The 22429-nt window shown below is 38.2% G+C and overlaps 1 long non-coding RNA gene across 5 annotated transcripts; it reads right to left on the reverse strand.

Moving 5' to 3' along the window:
- Window positions 1-4060: 4060 nt before the first annotated feature.
- LOC127902963 (uncharacterized) lies at window positions 4061-7521 on the reverse strand. 5 transcript variants are annotated; one of them, XR_008055637.1, is made up of 4 exons: window positions 6886-7521; window positions 5698-6529; window positions 4880-5607; window positions 4061-4778 (listed from the first exon to the last, which is right to left on the reverse strand). It is a non-coding gene; the product is annotated as an uncharacterized LOC127902963 (long non-coding RNA). The 5 variants fall into 5 exon arrangements; XR_008055635.1 differs by having other exon boundaries at window positions 4880-5238; window positions 5434-5607; window positions 5698-7521; XR_008055636.1 differs by having other exon boundaries at window positions 4880-4950; window positions 5109-5607; window positions 5698-7521.
- Between the last annotated feature and the right edge of the window lie 14908 nt (window positions 7522-22429).

The following is a 22429-nucleotide window of genomic DNA, read 5'->3' on the forward strand; positions in this document are numbered from 1 at the left end:
TCCTTGATTTTATTACTAATATTTATAAATATATAATTACAACAATAATAAACAATTAACAATTAAGCATATATAATTAATTGATTATATTTGAAGCTTGAAAGTGGTGTTGGGGAAACACAGTTGACTTTTCAACAAGTGGAAACTGGAAAGCTTCAAAATCGAGTTCGGGTGGGGAGAAAGTCGGGTCGGGTTGTGAGGATTCGGCCTTCAAGCAGCAGATCGGTGGCCACGACTCATGGCTGGACGCGATTTCACTTAGCAGCAGACCGCGGCTTCACTTGGGAGACGCGGACGGCTCACGGCTGGACGGGTTTGACTTGGTAGCAGTTGGTCGCGGCTTAACTCGGCAGCAGCTGGTCGCGGCTTCACTCGGCAGCAGCTGGTCGCGGCTTCACTCGGCAGCAGCAGATCATGGTTTCAGCAGTTGGCAGCAACAAATTGTGGACTGGTGTGTGTGAGTCTTGTGGTGGCTGGTTGCAGACTTACAGCTGCCTTATTTGTGTTTGAGTTTGACAATGAACTTGTAATTTGTGAAGTTGTGATGGTGGTGTGTGGCTGACAACGTGTGTGTGTTAGGTTTGTGAATTTGTGAATTCTTGAGTGACTATGTGCAGCATGTGTGTGTGCTATGTTGTGCAGCGTGTGTGTGTGGTTGTGTGCTGCTGTGCTGTGCAGCGTGTGTGTGTGTGCTAGGGAGTGTAAGGTTTAGTTTTTTTTTTTGGCAACCCGATCGGGTATTCGGATCAGGTCGGGTTTGACCCGAACCGATCACAACTCGATCGGGTTTGTAATTTTTAATCTGATCGGGTTTCAATCCTAACCCGATTCGACCCGAACCCGAAATGTTTTGGGTCAAGTCGGGTCGGGTCGGATCGGGTCGGGTAAAATGCCCACCCATACTAAAAACCTCAATTACCGAGAGCTGGCATGCTCTTTAACCTGAGATAACCTAACTCTAACTTGAGCGTTAGAGTGTGGTCACCGGTCAGCCCTAGTTCCACCTTTGACCTCTTTTTCGTTGTTTCGCAGTTTAAGACGATTCTCGACAGCCCTCCGTGATTAAAGTTGAACCCTCGCTATATCAACCGCCATCTCAATCCTCCTTCATTCCAAAAAAAGCCAAAAAAGCTCGCACGCGCCGAACAAGCTAGGCACCCCGCTCCCCGACAAAAATAAATTTATTGTTCTCGGATTGGTTTTGTGATTTTCTTTCATTGACCCCAAAATCCGCTAAAAATAACTGGCGCCGTCTGTGGGGATTGCGCAAAAAGCCTCCACACAGTACTAAGCTTGTTAGTACGTGTGCTTGCGCAACCATGGCACTCGATGTACCCACTGATAACCTAATGCTAGGTCATGATGGAGCGGAGGACCACGACAGTGATGAGAGGGGTGACTCGACAAGGAGGGCGTCTCTCTTAGACAAAGGCAAATCTATTAAACAATCACTGGTATTCACCCTGACGAGGAGCCCGTTACTGATAAACACTTTGAGGATCTAGCTCACACGATTCTCAGAGCAGTAGGATCTCGGGTACCCAAAGTAGCCACTTTCTCGGTAACTCAAGATGTTTCGCCTCCACGAGGTGAGAAGCAGATCGTACCAAGATCAGAAATACCAAAGGGAAGTAGACCAAAGCATGAACCTTCAAGCACCTGTTCGAAGTTTTAAACCGGCGGCTCTTGGGAAGAATGCTCCACTACCTCTTACTATTCCCGTAGTAGCCAGGGTACCAAAAGCAAACAAAAGGCCCAAGAAGATCTTCGGCACAAATTGGATGCCAAAAAAGCTTCCCAAACGACTGTGGCATCCTCAGGTACACCTAAAATACCCCGCGAGTTCATGGAAAAAATTGAGTGCCTCGAAGCTCAATTGAAGCTTCTTTCTGAAAAATAAAATCCCACTAATGCTCTAGCGCCAGTAGTATATAACTCGTCATTCACTATGGAGATTCGAACAATAGTTCTCCCAGAAGCATTCTTCATGCCTCAAATATAACAATAATCGAGTACCTCGGGTCTCGTGGAACATGCTGTGTTGTATCATGAACACATGCTAATTAAAAGAGTGGGCGACAATGCTATGTGCCGAATGTTCCCACATACCCTCACCGGACCAACTAAATTGTGGTTCCGATTGCTGAAGGCAAAATTTGTATTTGGGGAAGTTACGGCAGTCATTTCAAAAGCATCGCCCTCTCTCATATGGAGAAGCTGGTTCTCGAGCTCTGCAACAAATAGAAATGGACGATAAGTGTTACCTGAAGTGGGAGGAAGACAGAGCTGAAGTCGTGAAAAGCAAGGAGAAACCCATGAAAGCCGAGGTACCCTAGGCACCCTCCCGAGCACTCTAGGTACATACCCCACCTCGTCCAACCTCATGTGGAAGAGGATTGAATATCACTAGTGTACCTCGAGTACCCCAGAGGTCTAAGAACAGAGTTTACATTCGAATGATAGTAGAGGGCCAACTCTCGCAAGAGAGTCTCGGTTGGCCGTTAAGCATTACAGTAGGTTGTCGATCTTGGATCGCCTCGGGAAGGAAGTCAACTTTGCTGGTCAAGATCACTCTAGAGTTCCCCGGTTACCCAATTATCTTATCTCATCCCAATCCTTTTTATAGAGAAAGATGCTGAAGGAACATGGTCATCCCTGAGGGCATTATCACTTTGCCCGTTACCATTGGGGTGCCCCAACGGTGCAATGACATCTATTCACCTTACTAATTAAGTGCTTGCAAGACAATGGAGAGCTGCGCGCTAGAACGTATTATAGACAATTAGTCCTCTAAAACAACAAAGAGTAGGGCCAATGGAGGTGGATGCAGTTACGCATGATGTACCCGAGGTACCCCAAAGTCCCAATTCAGCGTCAATCGAAGAGTTAGAGGTACCCCTGGATCCCTGGGTACCGAAAGAAGAAAAGCAAGGAGCACACATGCTACTCTCAATGAAAAGAACAATTATAAAGCACCTGTGAAATGCTGCCATACTGAGGAAGTACTACTAATAAAGGGAAGCACTTTACCTCTTTCTATTTACTTTATTTATTTTTCTCAATGCTTATGCGTCTATAATATTTGATTTATTGTGTGGTGTACTCTATCATGTGGGGTACCCAGAGTACCCCAAACTGATCAGTTGCACTTTTCAATTCTCCAAGTCTCTAATGGCAAGGGTGATGTTAGGATCCCTTATTCATTTAAGATAACTGAACATTATCATGTAATGATCTTGCTTCTATCATTTATTAGTATGTTTTTTACTTTATAGGATGATGTGTGTTCTCTTCTTTTATTACTAAATGTGATTACGGTTAAATTTTTGCCATTAATATGACTCCATCTTATTGCGCCATGTCTTGCATGCACCTTTTAGTAATAATTGCTTCATTACAAGATAATCTGAGAAACCTGGGGTATCTGACCTGACTTGATCATGAAGATCTGTTCGAGCTCAAAGCCGATAAAAAAAATACGACAAATTTAAAGAGGGAGAGTCAGAGAAAACCCGAGGGTGAGGTAAACCAGCATACCCTAGCGCCATGAGATTCCGTTAAGGTATGTACACGTCCACACCTCTATTCTTTTACTTGAGCCAAGTAAAAAACAGACAAATGGCAATCATAAGAGTTGAATGCCTAAATGAGGTAGGAGAGCATGCACCTCTATTCGCATTATCTCATTAAATATTGAGTAGAAGAAGATGGCAAAATAAGCATGTTTTTGACCATTTCTACGAGAAAGAGGGGCCAAGAAGGCCCCCAAACAAAAAAAAAGAAAAAAGAGGGACCCGGGGTACCTAAGAAAACTCTACAAGTCTATTTGAGATACGCCATAATCTTTATTTACATCCTAGTTGTGCCAATTATGAATTTCATTTTGTATTATGATGATGCTCGAATTATTAAATTATTTGAGATACACTATAATCGTTTTTAAGATGAGTAGCGAGCATATCTACGGGAATCACCACGCAAGCACCAAAAACACATCAAGAGGCACCTGGGATACCTATGGAACCTCCACAAGTCTACACAAATTAATCATAAGCGAGGAATTCAATGGCATGCCAAATCAAGTATATTGTGGAAGTTTAATGTGAACAAGTAGCGAGATTGCCGAGGCAACCTTCCAAAAGACAATTATCCTAATACATCAAAGGGGGATACCATATTATAAAAGGTACATGAGGAAAGAAAGAAGGCTACTAAAACATCCAGGGATAAACTTTAAATAATAGTAGTAGGATCAAGCGGAACAGTTCCCCTAAACATGGGCATCAGTAGGAGCATCCATGGCCAATAAGGTATTACCTCATGAACAACGTTAACAGAGGGGAGATCTGCCTAAGGTACCTGGGGTACTCCAGAAGATTGCTGAGGGCTGAGGGGTGGTGGAGCCTGGATTATCCTCTTGTCCTCAATCGCTTTTAAGATGGCTGACTTGTCCACCCGTTTCTCTACCCGGGGTACCACAAGCTCTGGGTCGATACTCCAGACCTCCATCATGATAAGAGTTAACGTTTTATCTATCATCTCCTTTTGGCAAGATAGTAGCTCACCATGTTTAGACTCAACCCCTTCTAACTTCTTGGATATACGGGTGTTCTCTCGGGTTTGGTCGTCTAAGCGCCCCTGTAAAGCTCTGACCTCCTCCTCAAGTTTCTCCTCCCGAGATTGACCGAGTCTGAGCTCTCCTTTTAATTTCTCCATCTCCGCTTGTGCAGCTGAAGTACCACTAAAGTCACAGAGATTGTGGCTGAGGTAAAAGCCGCCTACAAAAAAAAAAGGAAAAAAAGAGTAACACATAAAAAACAAAATCAAAAAAAAGAGAAGAAAAAGAAAAATGAGGGGGGAAAAAGTGAAAAGCACTCACATAATGACAAGCCTTAAGCGCCCGGCCATAGCGCTCATTCAGATCCAGCCTATCCACTTCAGCGACCTTGTCTACAGAAATACACTCATATGAGATATCCTCTTGTTTGCCACTGGGTCAAGCTCACCCTCCGTGAGATCTCCAGAGACTATGAACAGAGAGCCAAGCTTTCTCTTACAAGTAGTCGGGGTACCCCGGGAACTACCGAAGGAAGAATTGGGCAACTTACCCTTGGAGCTTGGAACAGCGGGAGGTCAAATACCCTTTGCTGAAGTGCCCAGGGTACTAGAAGAATTACTGCTCGTACGGTTAAAAAATGCGTCAAAGTCCTAGGTGAAAGGGTCCATACATGTTCGTCACTAAGCAAATAACAACAAAAAGAAAGAGAAACGGGTCAGAAAAATAAACATCAAAATCATCACAGAAGAAGAGACATATTAAGAAAAATAAGATATGGCAACTAAAATAAAAAAAACAAAAGGTGTGTGCAGATGATAGGGGCACCCCACGAACTAATGAAGACATGATATCTCAACAACACCATGGAGCCGTACGTGTATCACCCCCCGAAGAAGATGTAAGACTCCCATCAATCAAGCCACCTCTCATTAACCGGGTTGTGCTAAGAACATCAGTCTCACTCTGAAAAGACTGGAACTTCTCTATAACATCGCTCACTTTCTTTCTTACCTCCTGAACTGGGCACATTCCTTTGGACTAAGTAATATCTACAAAAGCCTCAAAAAGCGCCAAATAAGAGGAAAGATCCATACGAGAGATGCATTTTTAAAAAAACTGAAGGAAAAATAGACACTTACTGTCTTCATTGAAGAAGTTCCGAACGTGCACAAATTCATTCCCCGTTGGGATACTCCTCCCCCACTCATCCTCAGCCACAAACCACCCATACCTATAACTCTTTTTCAGCAAGGGATCCAGCCTCACCAAATTGTCATAAACCCCCCAAGTAGCAAAATAAGCTACAGATAAACTAGCCAGCTTCTTCAGCTGATAAAGCTCCCTCAAATCTTTGTAAGAAATATCCTCCTCAAATACATCCAACTATAATACCTCCAAACCCATGAGCAATCTCTAACTAGGTAGAGATAATTGTCCGGGCGCAATTTGCATCTCAGTGAACATTTTTCTAAAAAATGGTTGAAGAGGCAAGTGGAGACCTAAGTTGAAAATGTCAATATAAACGGCTACACCGTCAGAATGAGGGTGCTCGGGACGCTCGCCCTTATAAGGTACCTTAAGGCGGACAGAATGAGGTATGCTATATTTAGCTCTAATCATTTTTAGATCTCTAAGAGTAGCTGGTCTACCCCCTAGTGAATAAAGCGTACGAGAAACAGAGACAGGGGAGGAGACCGGGGAAGGTTTAGGAATGCTGACAGGAGTAGGTGATTTGGGTCTGGAATTTTTTGCTCGGGTTTTCCTACGGGCTGGCTTAACTGGTTGCTTGCCCTTAGCCTTAGATTTACTGTGGGGATCGGTTCGAGATAAGCTGAGGTTATGCGAAGGGGACCCATCATCATCACTGATTGATACGTAAGGGGCTGACTCAGAAAAGGGGGCCTCCTCACTCGACTCCCTGACCACATTACGACCCTTTACCCCAACACTTTTCCTCCCCATCTTGTTTTCCTAAAAACACAAGACACAAGTTGAAAAGAAAATCTCCACATCAAAACATGCCCCCACAACTTCAGACTTCATCCATCAAAAGCAAAACACCAACATCCACCAATCAAAGCATAAAGAAAAAGAAAAAGGACCAACACTTCGCATGAAATCCAGAAACAATGTCACAACAATATTTTTTAAAATAAAGAAGCCAAAAATAGATATAAAAATTCATACCTAGATTTCACCAAGATCAGCAAATTCAGTCGCAAAAACAAAAAAGGCAAGTTTGGAGATGAATGGACTGTAATTGCCAAAGGAAATAACAATACAAAAAAAAATAATAAAATCGAATGAAAACAGGAGAAGAGGCTCACCCAAGATAACAAATGTTCACCACAAACCGCCCAGAGAAGTCGTGGATCGCCAGAAATTGTGTGAAGGATGAAGCCAGGCTGTCATGGGCACAATGAAACCCATTAGGGATTTCAAAAAAAAGGAAGAAGAATAAGAATAAGAAAAGAGAAGGAGAAAGAGAGAAGAAGAAAAAGAAGTGGAGAAGACAATGCAGAGGAGAAAAGTATCGTGCGTTAAGCTGCTGGACGGAGATCACGCTGGAAGTCGCGAAACGCAGCCACGTGCCGATTAGATCCAGCGCCGAAGACCATTGTAGCTATTGCCAAGAGCTCACCGGAAGCGCGCAAGGAGAAGTTCAGTCGAGAGGAAAGGAAAAAGGAGAAAGAAAAAAAGAGTTGACCGAAAGAAGAAAGGAAAAAGAAAAGAAAAGAAAATGAAGATTTTTACATGTGTATGCGTTGATGGAGTTAAGGAAAAAGACGAGAAGCCAAAAAGGAATAAGAAATAAAGCTAAGGAAAAAATGAAAAGCCAAGGAGAAAGAAGAAGCCACTGGAAGCAATTAAACTTAATGGGAGATTTTTTGGGATTTTCAAAATAAAGTGATAACATAAAAAGAGTGGAACAGGTTTTAATTAAACCTGACAAATCGTACTTCATAAAGAGAGAGGTCAAATTCATTTTGCAGAAGGGTGTTTTCAAATTTAAATTATGTGTCAGGCGGTTACCACTTCCCAAGAGAAGTTGGAGAGACGTTAAGGCAATCATGCTTTTCTTCCTCGTCAGTTCAGTGTTTAAGAAAAAAAGAGTAAATATCACCACATGTCATGCACAGTTCCTCCAAGAGTTTCTTTTGCCTTAATTACATTCGCCATAACGAAACTAGCGGATGTTGTTTCGGAAGGAAACATGAGGCCAATGATAAAGTGCCATGTGTCGATATCTAAGAAATTGGCTTACCTCGAGTACCTTCGGTACCCCAGGTACTCTGGGTACCCCAGCTACCCAAGGCACTCCAGGGGGTACGTGTCAAAAAATAAGAAATTGGCGAGAAAATCTTGTGCAACAAAAGAGGAGACAACCGTTTGTCATGCCAGCGAATCAGTCAAAAGTTTAATATTATGACAGTTGGGACCACCAGCTGTTCCTGCCACGCCTGCAAAATTACAACGAAATTGCAGAGGTACGCGGGACCACTTCACTACGTCTAGCACGTGAATACGTCTCAAACTTGCTCTCCACGCATATTTTTGAAATGCCTAAGCCGCCATACGCATGAAAATAAGAACATTCCTGACATGACAGTAGGGAACACCAGTAAAATAACGCCAGGTGGCACGGTGACCGGGGTACACCTTATAAATACTATGGTTTCATTTTTTATCAAGTAAGTGAACAATCACACCAGAGAAACTAAGGTTTCTTCAACCTAAAAACCTCTATTATTGAGAGCTGGCAAGTTCTCTAACCTGAGATAACCCAACTCTGACTTGAGCGTCGAATTGTGGTCGCCGGCCACCCCTGGCTCCACCTCTGACCTCTTTTTCATTGTTTCACAGGTTTAAGATGATTCTCGACAGCCCGCCGTGATTAAAGTCGGACCCCCGCCATATCAATCGTCATCTCAATCCTCCTTCATTCCTAAAAAATCCTAAATAGCCCGCACGCGCCGAACAAGCGAGTCACCCCGCTCCTTGACAAAAATAAATTTATTATTCTTTGCTTAGTTTAGTCATTTTCTTTCATTGACCCTAAAATCTGCCGAAAACATAATCCATTAAGAATTCAGCTTATGGCAATATATAAGGATGAGATAAGAAGAGTGCAAGGGGTACACAAGGCAAGATAGAGGCATTCGACATAGAGAAGAGAACCAACAACAGTACTTCAATTTTCCCATGGATGATTTTATTTCTTTTGTTGTTCCAAATCCAAGTATGTCTACCTAATTTTCTTATACTAAGGTTAATGATGAGACCCTATTCAACGAAATAATCATCTTTTTTTTATTTAATTAATTCCTTACATATGTTCTTTAAAGTTTATGGTTGTTGTTTCACATATTTAGTTGAATACAACCAATTCTGTCATATATTATTGATTGTTAGGATTAATATCTTACTAAATTTATGCTTGGATCTATAAATTCTATATATGATTATCTTTGATTCTTTGTCTTTCATTAAATTGTTTACATAGAGTACTTACGAAAACTTTGATTCTTTGTTATTCAATAAGTTTACATGGGATGCTTAGATATCATACTATTAAGCAGAAAAGAACCTACACAAGATTAATTTTAATTTGAACTTCATTGTTATATCCATGAGATAACATAAATTGATTTCGAGTTGTCACTCTAAAATTAGGGATTAATTGATAATTAGATAATTGCTAGTTGAATAGTGGTGGATTTTGAAACCTTACTAATGTTTGTCTTATTGAATTCTCCTTTTCCTTAATTATTTTCTTAGTTTAATTAGTTTAATTTTTCTTAAAAACTCAATTTGCTCAACTAGGTTAGGATTAATATTAATTTTAAATTTAAATTAGACTTTTTAGTTTATAGCAATCCTTTTGGATTCAACATCGTTATCACTATTATATTTCTAAATTCGTGCGCTTGCGAGTATATTAAAATTTTGCATAACATCCACTTTTCAAGTACTTATGAATGTGGTGCTAAAGAATTATTTACGAAAATTTGTACTTGTAATTTATAATAAGGATTAGGATACTCACGTGGAGCCTTTGAGAATTGTTTTTGACATCTTAAAAGCTAACAAGTCAAGCCTGAAGCTTGAAAAATGTTGACTTAGGAAGGAAGAAGTGTAGTATTCAGGACAAATTTTTTCAAAGCAGGGGGGTTGCTATTCACCCTAGTAAAATTAAAGTAGTGATGTCGTGGCCACAGCCAAGTACTTGTAAAGCTTTACGTGGGTTTCTTGGACTCACAAGTTACTACTAGAAATTCATTCAACACTATGGGAAAATTAATGTTCCTCTTACCAATATATCGAAAAACGATTCTTTGAATGGAGCTCAACTTCAGAGGAGGCTTTTCAAAAGCTCAAGATAGCCATGAATCAAGCCTCAATACTATCGCTCCCTGACTTTTCAAAAATCTTTAAAGTTGAATGTGTTGCTTCTGGGCTTGGGGTTGGTGCAATTTTATTATAGGAGAGACCTATAACGTACTTTAGCCAAGCACTCTTAAGGAAAAACATCTTCTTCTTTCTATATATGAGAAGGAAATATTTGCATTAGCTTTGGCAATACAAAAATGGAGGCCATTCATGTTGGACAAACAATTCATCATCAGGACTGATTAAAAAGAAATGGCTATACAAATTCATGGGATATAATTTTAAAATAGAGAATAAGAAGGGTAGAGAGAATGTGTTGGCTAACGCATTATCTCGAAGTCATAGACAACCACGAGGTGCTATATTTTCTATTTCTAAATTGTTACCACAGTGGCTTGAGGTGATTAAAGAAGAGGTTGCTGCTAAATCAATATTACAAGCTTTGCGAAAAAATAAATCTAATAAGGGGAAACAGTGGTGCCACGGAAACTGAATAACATAATTATATTTTTTAATGATTGTATTTATCTATTGGAAGACTCTAAAACTTGTGACAACCATTATCAAAGAATTTCATGGAAGCATCTACAAAGGCTACATGAAAACTTTACAACGCATCAAGGCAAATTTTATTGGAAGAACATAAGGATGCCGATTAAAGCATTTATACGCAGCTGCGACATTTGCCAATGCGACAAAATAGAGCAATTGGCTTCAACTGGGGTGTTACATCCCCTGCCAATTTTGCAACAAATTTGGGAAGAAATGTCCATGGACTTCATTGAAGGGCCGCCAACATTCAACAGAAGACAATGGTCTTTATAGTTATCGACATGTTATCTAAATATGCTTACTTTATCCCTCGAGCTCATCTTTGTACAGTTGTGGGAGTAGCCAATTTATTCTTTGAAAATGTTTTTAAGCTTCATGGTCTTCCAAAGTCAATTGTATGTGACAGGGATCTAATGTTCACCAGTGCCTTTTGAAGGGAGTTTTTTTGGTTAAATATAAATTTTTTTCAATTTTAGCTCCAGTTATCATCCTCAACTTTAGAATTATACTTAAGGTGCTTCACAAATTCAAAGCCTAAGGATTGGATGCGCTGCCTCCCATGGGCGGCATGCTATGTTACAACACCAGTTGGCATTCAACAATAAAAAAGACTCATTTTGAAGTTGTTTATGGCAGGAGCCCTCTTAGATTGTAAGTTACATTCCTAGTACAGCATGGGTGGAGGCAGTGGAAAAAGAATTACTACAAATAGATAAAGTACTTAAGACAATGCAAAAATGTATTCAGCGTGCTCAAGACAGATGAAAAAAAGTCTTTGATTCAGAATATAGAGATAAAGAATTTAATACAGGGATTAGGCATACTTAAAGTTGCAACTTTACAAACAGATGTCTTTTATTGGAAGGAAAAATTTCAAGCTTTCAACTCGATTTTATGGCCCATATAAGATTCTAAAAATAATTGGAAAGGTAGCATATCAGCTTAAGCTTCCATCTTCATTCAAGTTACATATAGTATTTCATGTTTTTAAGCTCAAAACAAGGATCGGTGAAGAGTGTGAGGTACTTAAAGATTTTCCTGACTTGAATAAAAAAGAGAAGTTTGTCCTAACTTGACAAACATTACTGGACTAGCGAATTCGAAGGGAGTGAAAATAAGTTCTAGTTCATGTAAAAGGTTTGTCACCGGCAGAGGTGACATGGGAAGACAACAATTTGATTTAGGAGTGTTACCCAAACTTCCTCCTTAAGGACAATAATGTTTCTTAATAGGGTGGGAGCTACTACAATTTATTCACTTCTATTTGAATTAGTCAAGAATAAGTCAATTTATTCTATTTGAATTAGTATAAGCCAAGTCAAAGGTTGTTAGTGTTGTGCGCGGAATGCGGAATCAAGCGCACCAAATAATTACGAGAAAAATAAAGGACATACAAATTTTACGTGGTTAGGCAATTATGCCTACATCCATGAGAGCAAGAGAAAATAATTGTATTACTAACAATTATTACAGTACAATATTTGAGTAAAGAAACCTGACTTCCCAAAATCTAAATACACCCAGTACTCTCACACACACTTTAAAGGAAAAACCTCTCAAATAGACACTCTTTCCAATTGCTCACTTTCTCAACAATTTTTCACTTGAATTGTTTCTCTTAATTTTGAGATGCCTTCAATGAACGATTGCTCCTCTGTTTATAGTTGAACCTTGCCATGCATGCTAGTCATTTTCAAAGCAAAAGTCTTGGAACTTTTCAAATTTTCAAGGTTCAGTGCCAATCTTGGTGGCACATTCAACCTTTCTATGCTGGACCAAAGTTAAAAAGGTTGCATGTGCTCAACAATTCTCTACCTAGATGAAGATTTGTCAAATCTGAGTTGACTATCAATAAACCATCATCCTCAAAGTGGCTGCATCTCTATGACTGTCTGCGTACCCAAAATTTAGGATCAAGCTAACCGTAGTTCAAAAGTTTCCCAAACATAACACAAGATTTGAATTACTTTCAAGCAATATTGAAGCTTTACTCCAGAAATCAACTTTGTCAACATATCTGATAGATTATCTTTGGTATTGATCTTTCTCAACAACATAACACCGTTCCTTCACATAATGATATTTCACGTCTATGTGCTTTGCTCGAGCATGATATGTTTAGTTCTTCGTCAGGAATATCGCCCTTTGGTTATTACAGAAGACCTCAATGTTCTCCTAGATTACTCCCAAATCTCCTAACAAGCCTTTCAACCAAATAACTTCCTTTACAACCTCAGTTGCTGCCTTGTACTTTACTCCGTAGTGGAAAGAGCAATTATCGACCGTAAAATTAACCTCCAACTAATCGGACCTCCACCAAATGTAAATACGTAGCCCGTTGTTGATTTTCGCTTGTTAAAGTCTCCGGCGAAATCAGAATCACAATACCTAACTCATCGTTGACCACAATCCTTCTTGAATAATAATCCAACATCAGTTGTCCCATGCAGATATGGGAGAATCTACTTCACTAGAAGCCAATGATTTTTACCCGGATTGTGCATGTATCGACTAACCATACTCACGGCTTCAGATATGTTGGGCCTTATGCACACCATAGCATACATAAGACTACCCACAACACTAGCACATGAAACACGAGCCATGTAATCACTCTCCTCTTGAGAAAAAAGACATGAATAAGAGCTTAATTTGAAATGAGGAGCTAGAAGTGTAGAAACTGGTTTAGTTTTGTCATCCATACCAAACTTTTCTAGTACTTTCTTCAAATAAGACTTTTGAGTCAACCATACGCTCTTATTCTTTTTGCCTCTACGAATTTTCATGCCAAGTATTCTTTATGCATCACCTAAGTCTTTCATCTCAAACTCAAAAGCCAACTTCTTCTTTAATCTTTCAATCTCACCTATGTTCTTTGAAGCTATAAACATATCGTTGATATAAAGTAACCGATAGATAAAAGCTCCATCTTGTAGTCTTCTAAAGTAAACACAGTGATTGTGTTCACTTCTGATGATTTTTTACCCTTGATTTGAATTGATCAAATCTTTTGTACCACTGCCTTGGTGATTGTTTCAATCTGTATAAAGATTTAATCAATTTGAATAATCTGCACACGTGATTCTCCTTTCCAACAACTTTGAAACCACAGGACTGAGTCATATAAATTTCTTCCTCCAAATCTCCATGCAAGAACGTCGTCTTAATATTCAATTGAGTCAACTCTAACTCATATTCAGCTACCAAGACAAGTAGGATATGAATGGAAGTATACTTTACAAGTGGAGAGAACATTTCATTATAGTCAATACCTTCATTCTAAGCAAATCCTTTTGCTATAAGCCTTTCCATGTCTCACCGTGAAATGTCTTTTTATACCCTCACTCTGGCATACTTGCAAGAATGGATCAGAAGTATATTCACCCCCATTATCAGAACACAATACTTTTATCCTTCTGCCAGTTTAAGTCTCCACCAGTTTCTTCCATTTCATGAAAATCTCTTGAACCTCATCATTTGCTCTCATGGTGTACATCCAAACACGTCTAGAGGAATCATCAACAAATGAAACAAAATAATGGCTTCCACCAATTAATGCAGTCTTGGTTGGTCCCCATACATTGTTGTGAACATATTTAAGGATCTCACGAATATTATGATTAGTCATACAAAATTTGACCCTTGTTTTCTTACCAACAACACAATGCTCACAGAATTTCAGTTTATAGGTGTTGGTATGTTTCAAAAGTCCATGTTTCATCAGAATTTGCAGAGACTTTTCTCCAGCATGTACCAGTCATACATGTCATAACTTAGTGGTGTCATTATGCGCCTTAGAAACATTAGTTTCATCAGTTGTACCTCTTTTCAAATAGTACAAATTGTGACGTTGAACCCCTTGCAGAATCACTATAGCTCTATGTGTGAACTTTATTATGCCATCTTGAATGGAATGATCAGTTGTACCTCTTTTCAACCAGTACAAATTGTTACGCTGAACCCCTTGCAAAATCACCATAGCTCTATGTGTGAACTTTATTGTGTCATTTTTAATGGCAACCTTATAGCCATTGACCTATGAAGAACCAACAGAAATTAGATTTTTCTTTAGAGTTGGAATATATCTAACTTCTTTCAGTTCTCAGACCATTCCATCGAACATTTTGAGCTAAATTGTTCATATCCTCATTGTGCAACAATGTTAATCGTTCTCCACCATAACTGCATTGGATTCCAAATCACGGAAATCGGTAAACCATTCCCTTATAGGACACAAATGATAGGTTGCTCTAGTATCAAGTATTCACTCGCTCGAATTAGCCACGTATGCGGCAGGTGTAATACTTAGTGAATAATCAGAGTTTTCATCTTTACATGCCATATTTGCTGCTACTGGTTTCTTCTCACCTCTTTTATGAGCCTTTGGACAATCTTTCTTCCAATGGCATCTCTCATGACAAAAGGCACATTTATCTCGAGTTATATTTCCACTTCTCGATTTGGATCGAGAATTCTTTCCACCTCGCTTCTTCTTTTTCTCCATCGTCCTTTCTCTAGCTAATAAAGCTTCAGATGATGCTCTTTTGAAATGTTTATCATTATTATGAATTTCTAAATTAGTCAATACTATGCAGGCATCCTTAAAGATGATTACGTTTTTCCCATATAATAAAGTAGTCACAAAATGGCTATATTCTTCTGGAAGTAAGTGTAATAGAATCGTAGCCTTGACTTCATCTTTAATATCTTCATCAAGATTTTTCAAATCTGCAAGTAACTTCTCAAATCTTGAGACGTGATTGTGCATTGACACCCCGAACTTCATTCAAAAGCCATATACTTGGCTCATTGTATGAAAGCGATTTTCAGGACTTTTTAGCAGGTACTTCTCCTCCAATGTACGCCACAAAGTCACCGCACACTACTCATCTTCACTAAATATTTCACCTCCTTGATCAAGCAAGATCTGATTTGACCACAGGCTTTCTCGTTCATACGATCCCAAGTTTCTTCGTCATACAAGTGTCTTTTATTTTTTAGAACAATACCGAGATCGATTTGAATAAAAGTATTAATAACTTCACGCCTCCACACGCCGAAGTTGATTTTTCCATCAAAATTTTCAACATTAGTCTTCTGACCTCCTATAATAAGTGCTGATTGGCGATGTGACAAGTCTCGGCACCCACCTAAAGTGTCTCCTGAAATAGTCTGGGTAGATCTCTTCCCACTTCTAGAAGTTTCACCTTCTACCATTTTCTCAATAAACTATTCCCACCTTAGAGATCAGTACGTATGGAAAAATGTACCAGAAAAATTCCTAAGAAAGACTTGAGGGGTCACACTGATCCCATTTAAAACCCAGTCTCCTTAGGCTCTTATCTCTTTTGTGACAGAACTTTCTTAGACATGCACAAATCCACACCACTATACAAAATACTGATCCTCCCAAATATGAACTACTGGCTCCACCGTATTCGTTAAATGTACCGTCTATCCCAAGTACGAACCGTCAGCTCTTATACGACTTGTTGTGCGCGGAATGCAGAATCAAGCGCACCAAATAATCACAAGAAAAATAAAGGACACAAGAATTTTATGTAGTTCGGCAATTATGCCTACATCCACAGGAGTAAGAGAAAATAGTTGTATTACTAACAATTATTAGAGTACAATATTTGAGTAAAGAAATCTCGCTTCCCAAAACCTAAATACACACAATACTCTCACACACACTTGAAAGGAAAAACCTCTCAAATACACACTCTCTCTAATTGCTCACTCTCTCAACAATTCTTCACTTGAATTGTTTCTCTTAATTTTGGGATGCCTTCAATGAATGATTGCTCCTTTATTTATAGCTGAACCTTGCCATGCATGCTACCCATTTTCAAAGCAAAAGTCTTAGCACTTTTTAAATTTTCAAGGTTCGGTGCCAACCTTGGTGGCACATTCAACCTTTCTATGCTAGCCAGATGCATGTTTAACCAAAGTTAAAAAGATTGCATGTACAGTAGCCATGTTGTTAGCTGCTTTGCTAATTTTTCTACTTATTTGTTCCTAGTTTTGGTCATGGTAGTTGTAATGCACTTGCCTATAAATACCTTGTGTCATGAATAAAGATCATTGGACAAATTTATACAAATTTATTCACTTAGTATTGAGTAGTGGGAGGCGCTTACCGAGTTGCGCTTGTATCTTTTATTTTCCTCAAGCAAGCAATTGTGTGTGTAACAGGAGGTGTCAAAGGAATATTCTTCTTTGGATGAAGAGTCGCATGATGATTCAGATGGAGGCAAAAGAAAGTCCTATAAGGTGAATATTGAATTACCTATTTTTAAGCGTACCTTGCATGTGGGAGAATTTCTAGACTGGTTGAGTTCTGTTGAAAAATTCTTTAACTATATGGATATCCTCGCCAATAAAAAGGTGAAATTGGTAGTTTTGAAGTTACAAGATGGAGCTTCAACATGGTAGACATAGGGTCAAAATAAACAGCGAGTGGTAGGGAAAAGCCAATTAAGTCATGCGAACGGATAAAGAAGAAACTGAAGGCGCGCTTTTTGCCCCTTGATTACGAATAGATCGTATATCAAAAATTCAAAAATTGTATTCAGGGAAATCGTAATCTAGCAGAATATGTGGTCATTTCTGAAGTTAGATGCTTCGAATAATTTAAGGGAGACTGATGGTCAACTAGTGGCAAGATTTATTGATGGTTCAAGGGCTGACATTGTTAATGAATTAGATATGCATAAGATGTGAGGGTTTTCTGAAGTGATTAGGAAAGCAACTAAGACTGAACAAACGCGTCCACTACCAAGGCCACAAGCAACTAGGAATGGAATAATAGATGGAGTCAAGTGCTAATAATTCTGGTGCAAATAACAGGTTTAGGTAGAACAACCAGCAACTATAGCACATAATTCTTTACCTCAACAGCCACAGTTGCAATAACAGTCATAATAGCGAGGGAGTAATCCCTGTGCTAGGCCTAGTTTTACAACTGCTTGAGATATCTGGAACTTGGGTATAAATCTAATCAATGCCATTTTAGGAAATCAGCTCATTGTTCCGGGGGGGGGGGGTGTTGGGGGTGGGGTGTCCTCTGAGCAAAGAGCTCGTGTTGTGAATAAAGTGTAAGATAATGCTGAAAAAGAATTTATAGAAGGAAATGATAGGGACAAGCTTACTTGTATTGTTTATAAAATCTTGTTGACACTAACGGTAGAAGAGGACTCACTGCATTGCAAGATTGTTCTGACAAAAGGAACTGTAATTATAAGGTGTGTAAGGTTATCATTGATAGCGGTATTAGTGAAAACATTGCATCAAAGGAATTAGTATAAGTCTTGGGGTTGAAAATCGAAGAGTATCCTTCATCTTACAAGATCAGATTGATCAAGAAAAGGGCTGAAACAAAAGTGACCACAATTTGTAGGTGCCATTTTTTATTAGCCAAAATTATAAAGCTGAAGTTTTGTGTGATGTATTTATATGGATGCCTGCTATATTATATTGGGAAGATCTTGGTTGTTTGATGTTGATGCAACTTATAGGGAAATAGAGAATGAGTAAATGTTTTGGTAGAATGGAAAGAAAATTATTATGGTACCAGCTGAACAAAAGAAATTACGAGAGGAAGACAATAGTTTATTAGCTGTGGCAAATGACCACGTAGCTGAATGTGAGAGATATGCTATGATAGCGGATGAAGAATTAGGCAATGTGTCCGCAGAAGTACAGATTCTAATGGAAGAGTTTGTAGATTTGATGCCTGTAGAGATGCTTGACGAGCTGCCACCGATGAGAGATGTGCAACATTGCATTGATTTTATGCCCTGTTCTATTTATCCAAGTTTGGCGCATTATAGAATGAGTCTGCGGGAGCATTATAGCCTTCAAGGGCACGTTAATAAGGTATTGAGAAAGGGTACATTTGGGAGAGTAAAAGTCTGTGTGCTGTTCTAGCTTTATTAGTTTAAAGGATGGGAGTTGGAGTATGTGTGTGGATAGTCATAGTGTCAATAAAATTATTATGCGACACCGGTTTCCAATCCCGACTATGCATGGAAAATGAGTGGTACCCCTCTGCTGTTTTTTAAAACTAAGTGAAACTTCCCTCAAGTTTTAAAACTAGTCAAGTCCCACTGTTGTTAAAAATATTAACTGTGAATTGACTTTTGCAAAGGACAAATCTATCTTTAAAAATAATAGAATTATTTTCATTATATTATGGGCCCACATAAAAATAGTTTGTAATTTACAAATTAATAAACCAAAGTAAAAAATAATTAAACATTGAAACAAAAGACCATAAAGATTTCATCTTATTAAACACAAACAATAACCAATAATATAAGATCGAACTTTTCGGATCCTAAATCGTCAAATGGATTTTACCCACGTTTCCATTGCCACTATTGATAAAAAGTAAATATGGATTTTTATTCTTTTTCCCCTATTTTTACATTTCTCAAATTTGAAACCCTAGCAATAAACATCACTGCAGCCAACTATTTATCGCCGTTGTATCACTGCCGTAGGCCTAGCAGTCCAAAGCTGATTTGACTCTAAGCACTGCCATAAAAGGACTCAACCTTTATTTAGGATTTGACTTTTAAATAAATTTGTTCTCATTTTGGATTTTGTTCCTTTAAGGTGATGGAAGAAACAAATGTCGGCTATGGTTATGGAGGGGAAAAAAAATAATTAGGAGTAGAATCAAAACTGGCGGCTTGGGTTGTGTTACTTCTTACCATCTCTGGTGATTCAAGTGAGTTAGAAAATGAAGAAAGAAAGAGAGGGGAAAGTTAAAAAAATAAAAAAATAAAAAAAATAAACTACAACTATCTTTTATACAAGTATTTTTAATTTATTTTACGTTGAATTATGTCTAGGAAGTATATTTATATTAAAATGTTGTTGGACTTATTTTTAAAGACATAATTGCCTTTTAAGCAAATTAATTCATAGTTAATATTTTAACATTAGGGGAGTTTTAACTAATTTTTAAAACTTGAGGGGGAGGTTCACTTAGTTTTGATAAACAGCAGGGGCATATTGCTCATTTCCCTCACTTTGCAGGACGTGCTGGATCAATTGGATAGGGCTAAAGTGTTTCCAAAAATAGATTTACGAATGGGTGCCGTCAGATTTGGATACGGCTAGGGTATGAACAGAAACAGCCTTCGAGACTAGGAAGGATTGTATAAGTAGTTGATTATACTATTTGCATTTTCGAACATGCCAAGCACTTTCATGCAACGGATGACGTAGGTATTGTAGCCAGTGACCAACTGTTTTGTTGTTCTTTATTTTGAAGACATCCTAATATACAGCATTAGTGATGAGGCACATTTAGATTAGCAACAGCAAGTGTTACTGGTGTTAAGGGAAAACAAGTTGTACATTAACTTGAAGAAGAGTAGTTTTTTGCAAGACAGATTGGTTTTTTTGGATTTTGTTGTTAATGTAGATGGCATCAAAAAAGACGGCCCAATGTTAAGGCGATCTGTCAGCGGCGTACTCCAAAATCTGTTACTGAGGTTCCGAGTTTCCATAATTTGGTTACTTTTTACAGGCAATTTATTCAGAATTTCAGTACCATTGCAGCTCCAATCACCGAGTGTTTGAAGAAAAGCCGATTCCATTGGGGTGAGGACCAGGAGGCTAGTTTCACTATTCTAAAAGAGAAGTTGAGCACTGCACCTATACTGACATTATCAAGCTTTGAAAAACTATTTGTGGTGGAGTTTGACGCATCTAAAGTTAGCACTAGGGTGGTATTATCACTAGAAGGGCGATCAGTAGAGTTATTTAGTGAGAAGCTTGGTGAAGCGCAATAAAAGTGGTCGACGTATGAACATGTGTTATTTGCTTTATTTTGAGTTCTTATGCGTTGGGAGCACTATTTGATACATCAAGAATTTATACTTTATAGTAACCATCAGAAGTTGAAGTATCTTAATTCTCAAGAGCACCTGAATCGAATGCATGCCTGCTAGATTACTTTCATATAGAATTTCTCATTCGCGTTGAAGCATAAATCATGAAAGCAAGATAAGATAGTTGATGCTTTTAGTAGGAGGGATAATTTTTTATAAGATACCGTATCATAATGAAACAAAAGTTAGCAAGTAAGACAATAATAAGTTCCATGCATAGCAATAAGAAATCACCAAAATCCAACATTACCACCGTTGAAACTAATTTAACAATATAGACAGCCATGACTAGAGTTATCCCACTGTCAACATTGAATCATCATGATTAATTGAGTATTATTTACTACGGCTACTATATCTCTAGCCAACTATTACTATTAGGGTTGGCAATTTCTGGGCTTGGGTTGAGCTTTTCCAAACCTAGGCCCAAGCCCACATTATTGAAACAAAGTCCAGGCTCTTCAAAATCCCTTTTAAATTTGGACGAACCAGGCTTGGGTTTTTTCATTAATTATAAAATAAGTTTTTAATTAAGAAAAAAATTTAAATTAAAGATAATTATTTCATACATAATAAAATAATAGTCCAATACATAAATATATTAGTAATACAACCTAATAATTAACAAATACTAATATAAAAAATTAAATTAATTTAGTATTTTGAGTTTTTTTTTCTTTTTATTTAAATTAAATTTATTTTTTATTTATAAATTAAGTTTTTACTAAGTCTTTATCCAAGCCCAATAAATGCGGGCTTTATATTTTTTGGGCCCATATCCAAGCCCAACCCATTCGGGCTGGGTCGGGCTGAAATTTTTTTTGTCAATCTGAGTTACTCTATACACTTTAGGAAAGTACTCTTTTAATAAGTCACAAATTCTTCTATGTAATGGCTTGTCAAACTTTTGTGTGTGTTTGTGTATATATTTCATGTTCTTCTAAATTATAATAAAAAAGGAATAATATATTCTTCTCTCCTTTCAATATTACTTACATGGCTAAGAGGTACGATGGTGGAGGAAGTGCTAAGTCTAATAGTCGAAAGCCAATCCACTAAAGAAGTTTGGCAGTCTATTAAAAAGCACATGCTTCCAGCAACAAAAGACTAAGAGTCATAGTTGAGAGACAGCCTCTACTCTCTTAAGAAAGAAATCATCAAGCTTAAAGAATTTTTTAAGAAATTCAAATAAGTTTGTGATGATCTAGCAGCCATTGGAAAACCAATTCTAGATAAAGATAAGGTTTTCCATCTTGCAAGATCTTTGAGGCCGAAATACTTGGATTTCAAACTAGCCATGCTTACAGAACTCCTTACCTGAATTTGAACAATTTATTGCTGCTCTCAAGAACCATGAACAAACAGTGATGTCCCAAAGACAAGAAGAGACAACACTTATTAATCATAATTAGGCAGAGAGGAAGAAAGCCATGAGGAGGCAGGCATGGAGGTTGACGAACAAAATTCAACTTTCCAAATGGTCATGGCTCAAATCATTACTCATACCAATGCCAGAAGAACAATCTAAAAACTCGTAAGCACCGAGCAACACTGAAAACAAGCAATATAGATACTAATGGTGTGTTTACTTACCAGCAATGGGAATGGGAATTCTGAAATCGGAATCAATGACACGTTTACTTGCAAAATTAAGGATTGGAATCGGAATTGAAACTGTGTTGGGCCCACAAATTTGGGAATTATTACCAAAGTTCTTATTCCCACAAATTTACTAATTATCTCTTTAGTTAAATCCACTATATTTAGATTTTTAGTTTATGACTTTTACTCCTTGTTGTTCTTTCTCCTCAGTAGTAAGAAATATCAGAACCTGTTAGAGAGAGAAAATCGTTCATGATTCAACAAAATTCCTTGTTCACTGCATGCTAAATTTGTTAAGACACTTCCTGTTTCAAGCAGCAAAAAATAACTGCAGTAGGTTTTCTTCATCAATTTCATTCATTGGATTTCTTTTATCTCAGTTGGAAGGTAATTTGCAAATCTTTCATTTATTTATATA

Source organism: Citrus sinensis, chromosome 6 (genome assembly GCF_022201045.2).
Source record: "Citrus sinensis cultivar Valencia sweet orange chromosome 6, DVS_A1.0, whole genome shotgun sequence".
NCBI lineage: Eukaryota > Viridiplantae > Streptophyta > Magnoliopsida > Sapindales > Rutaceae > Citrus > Citrus sinensis.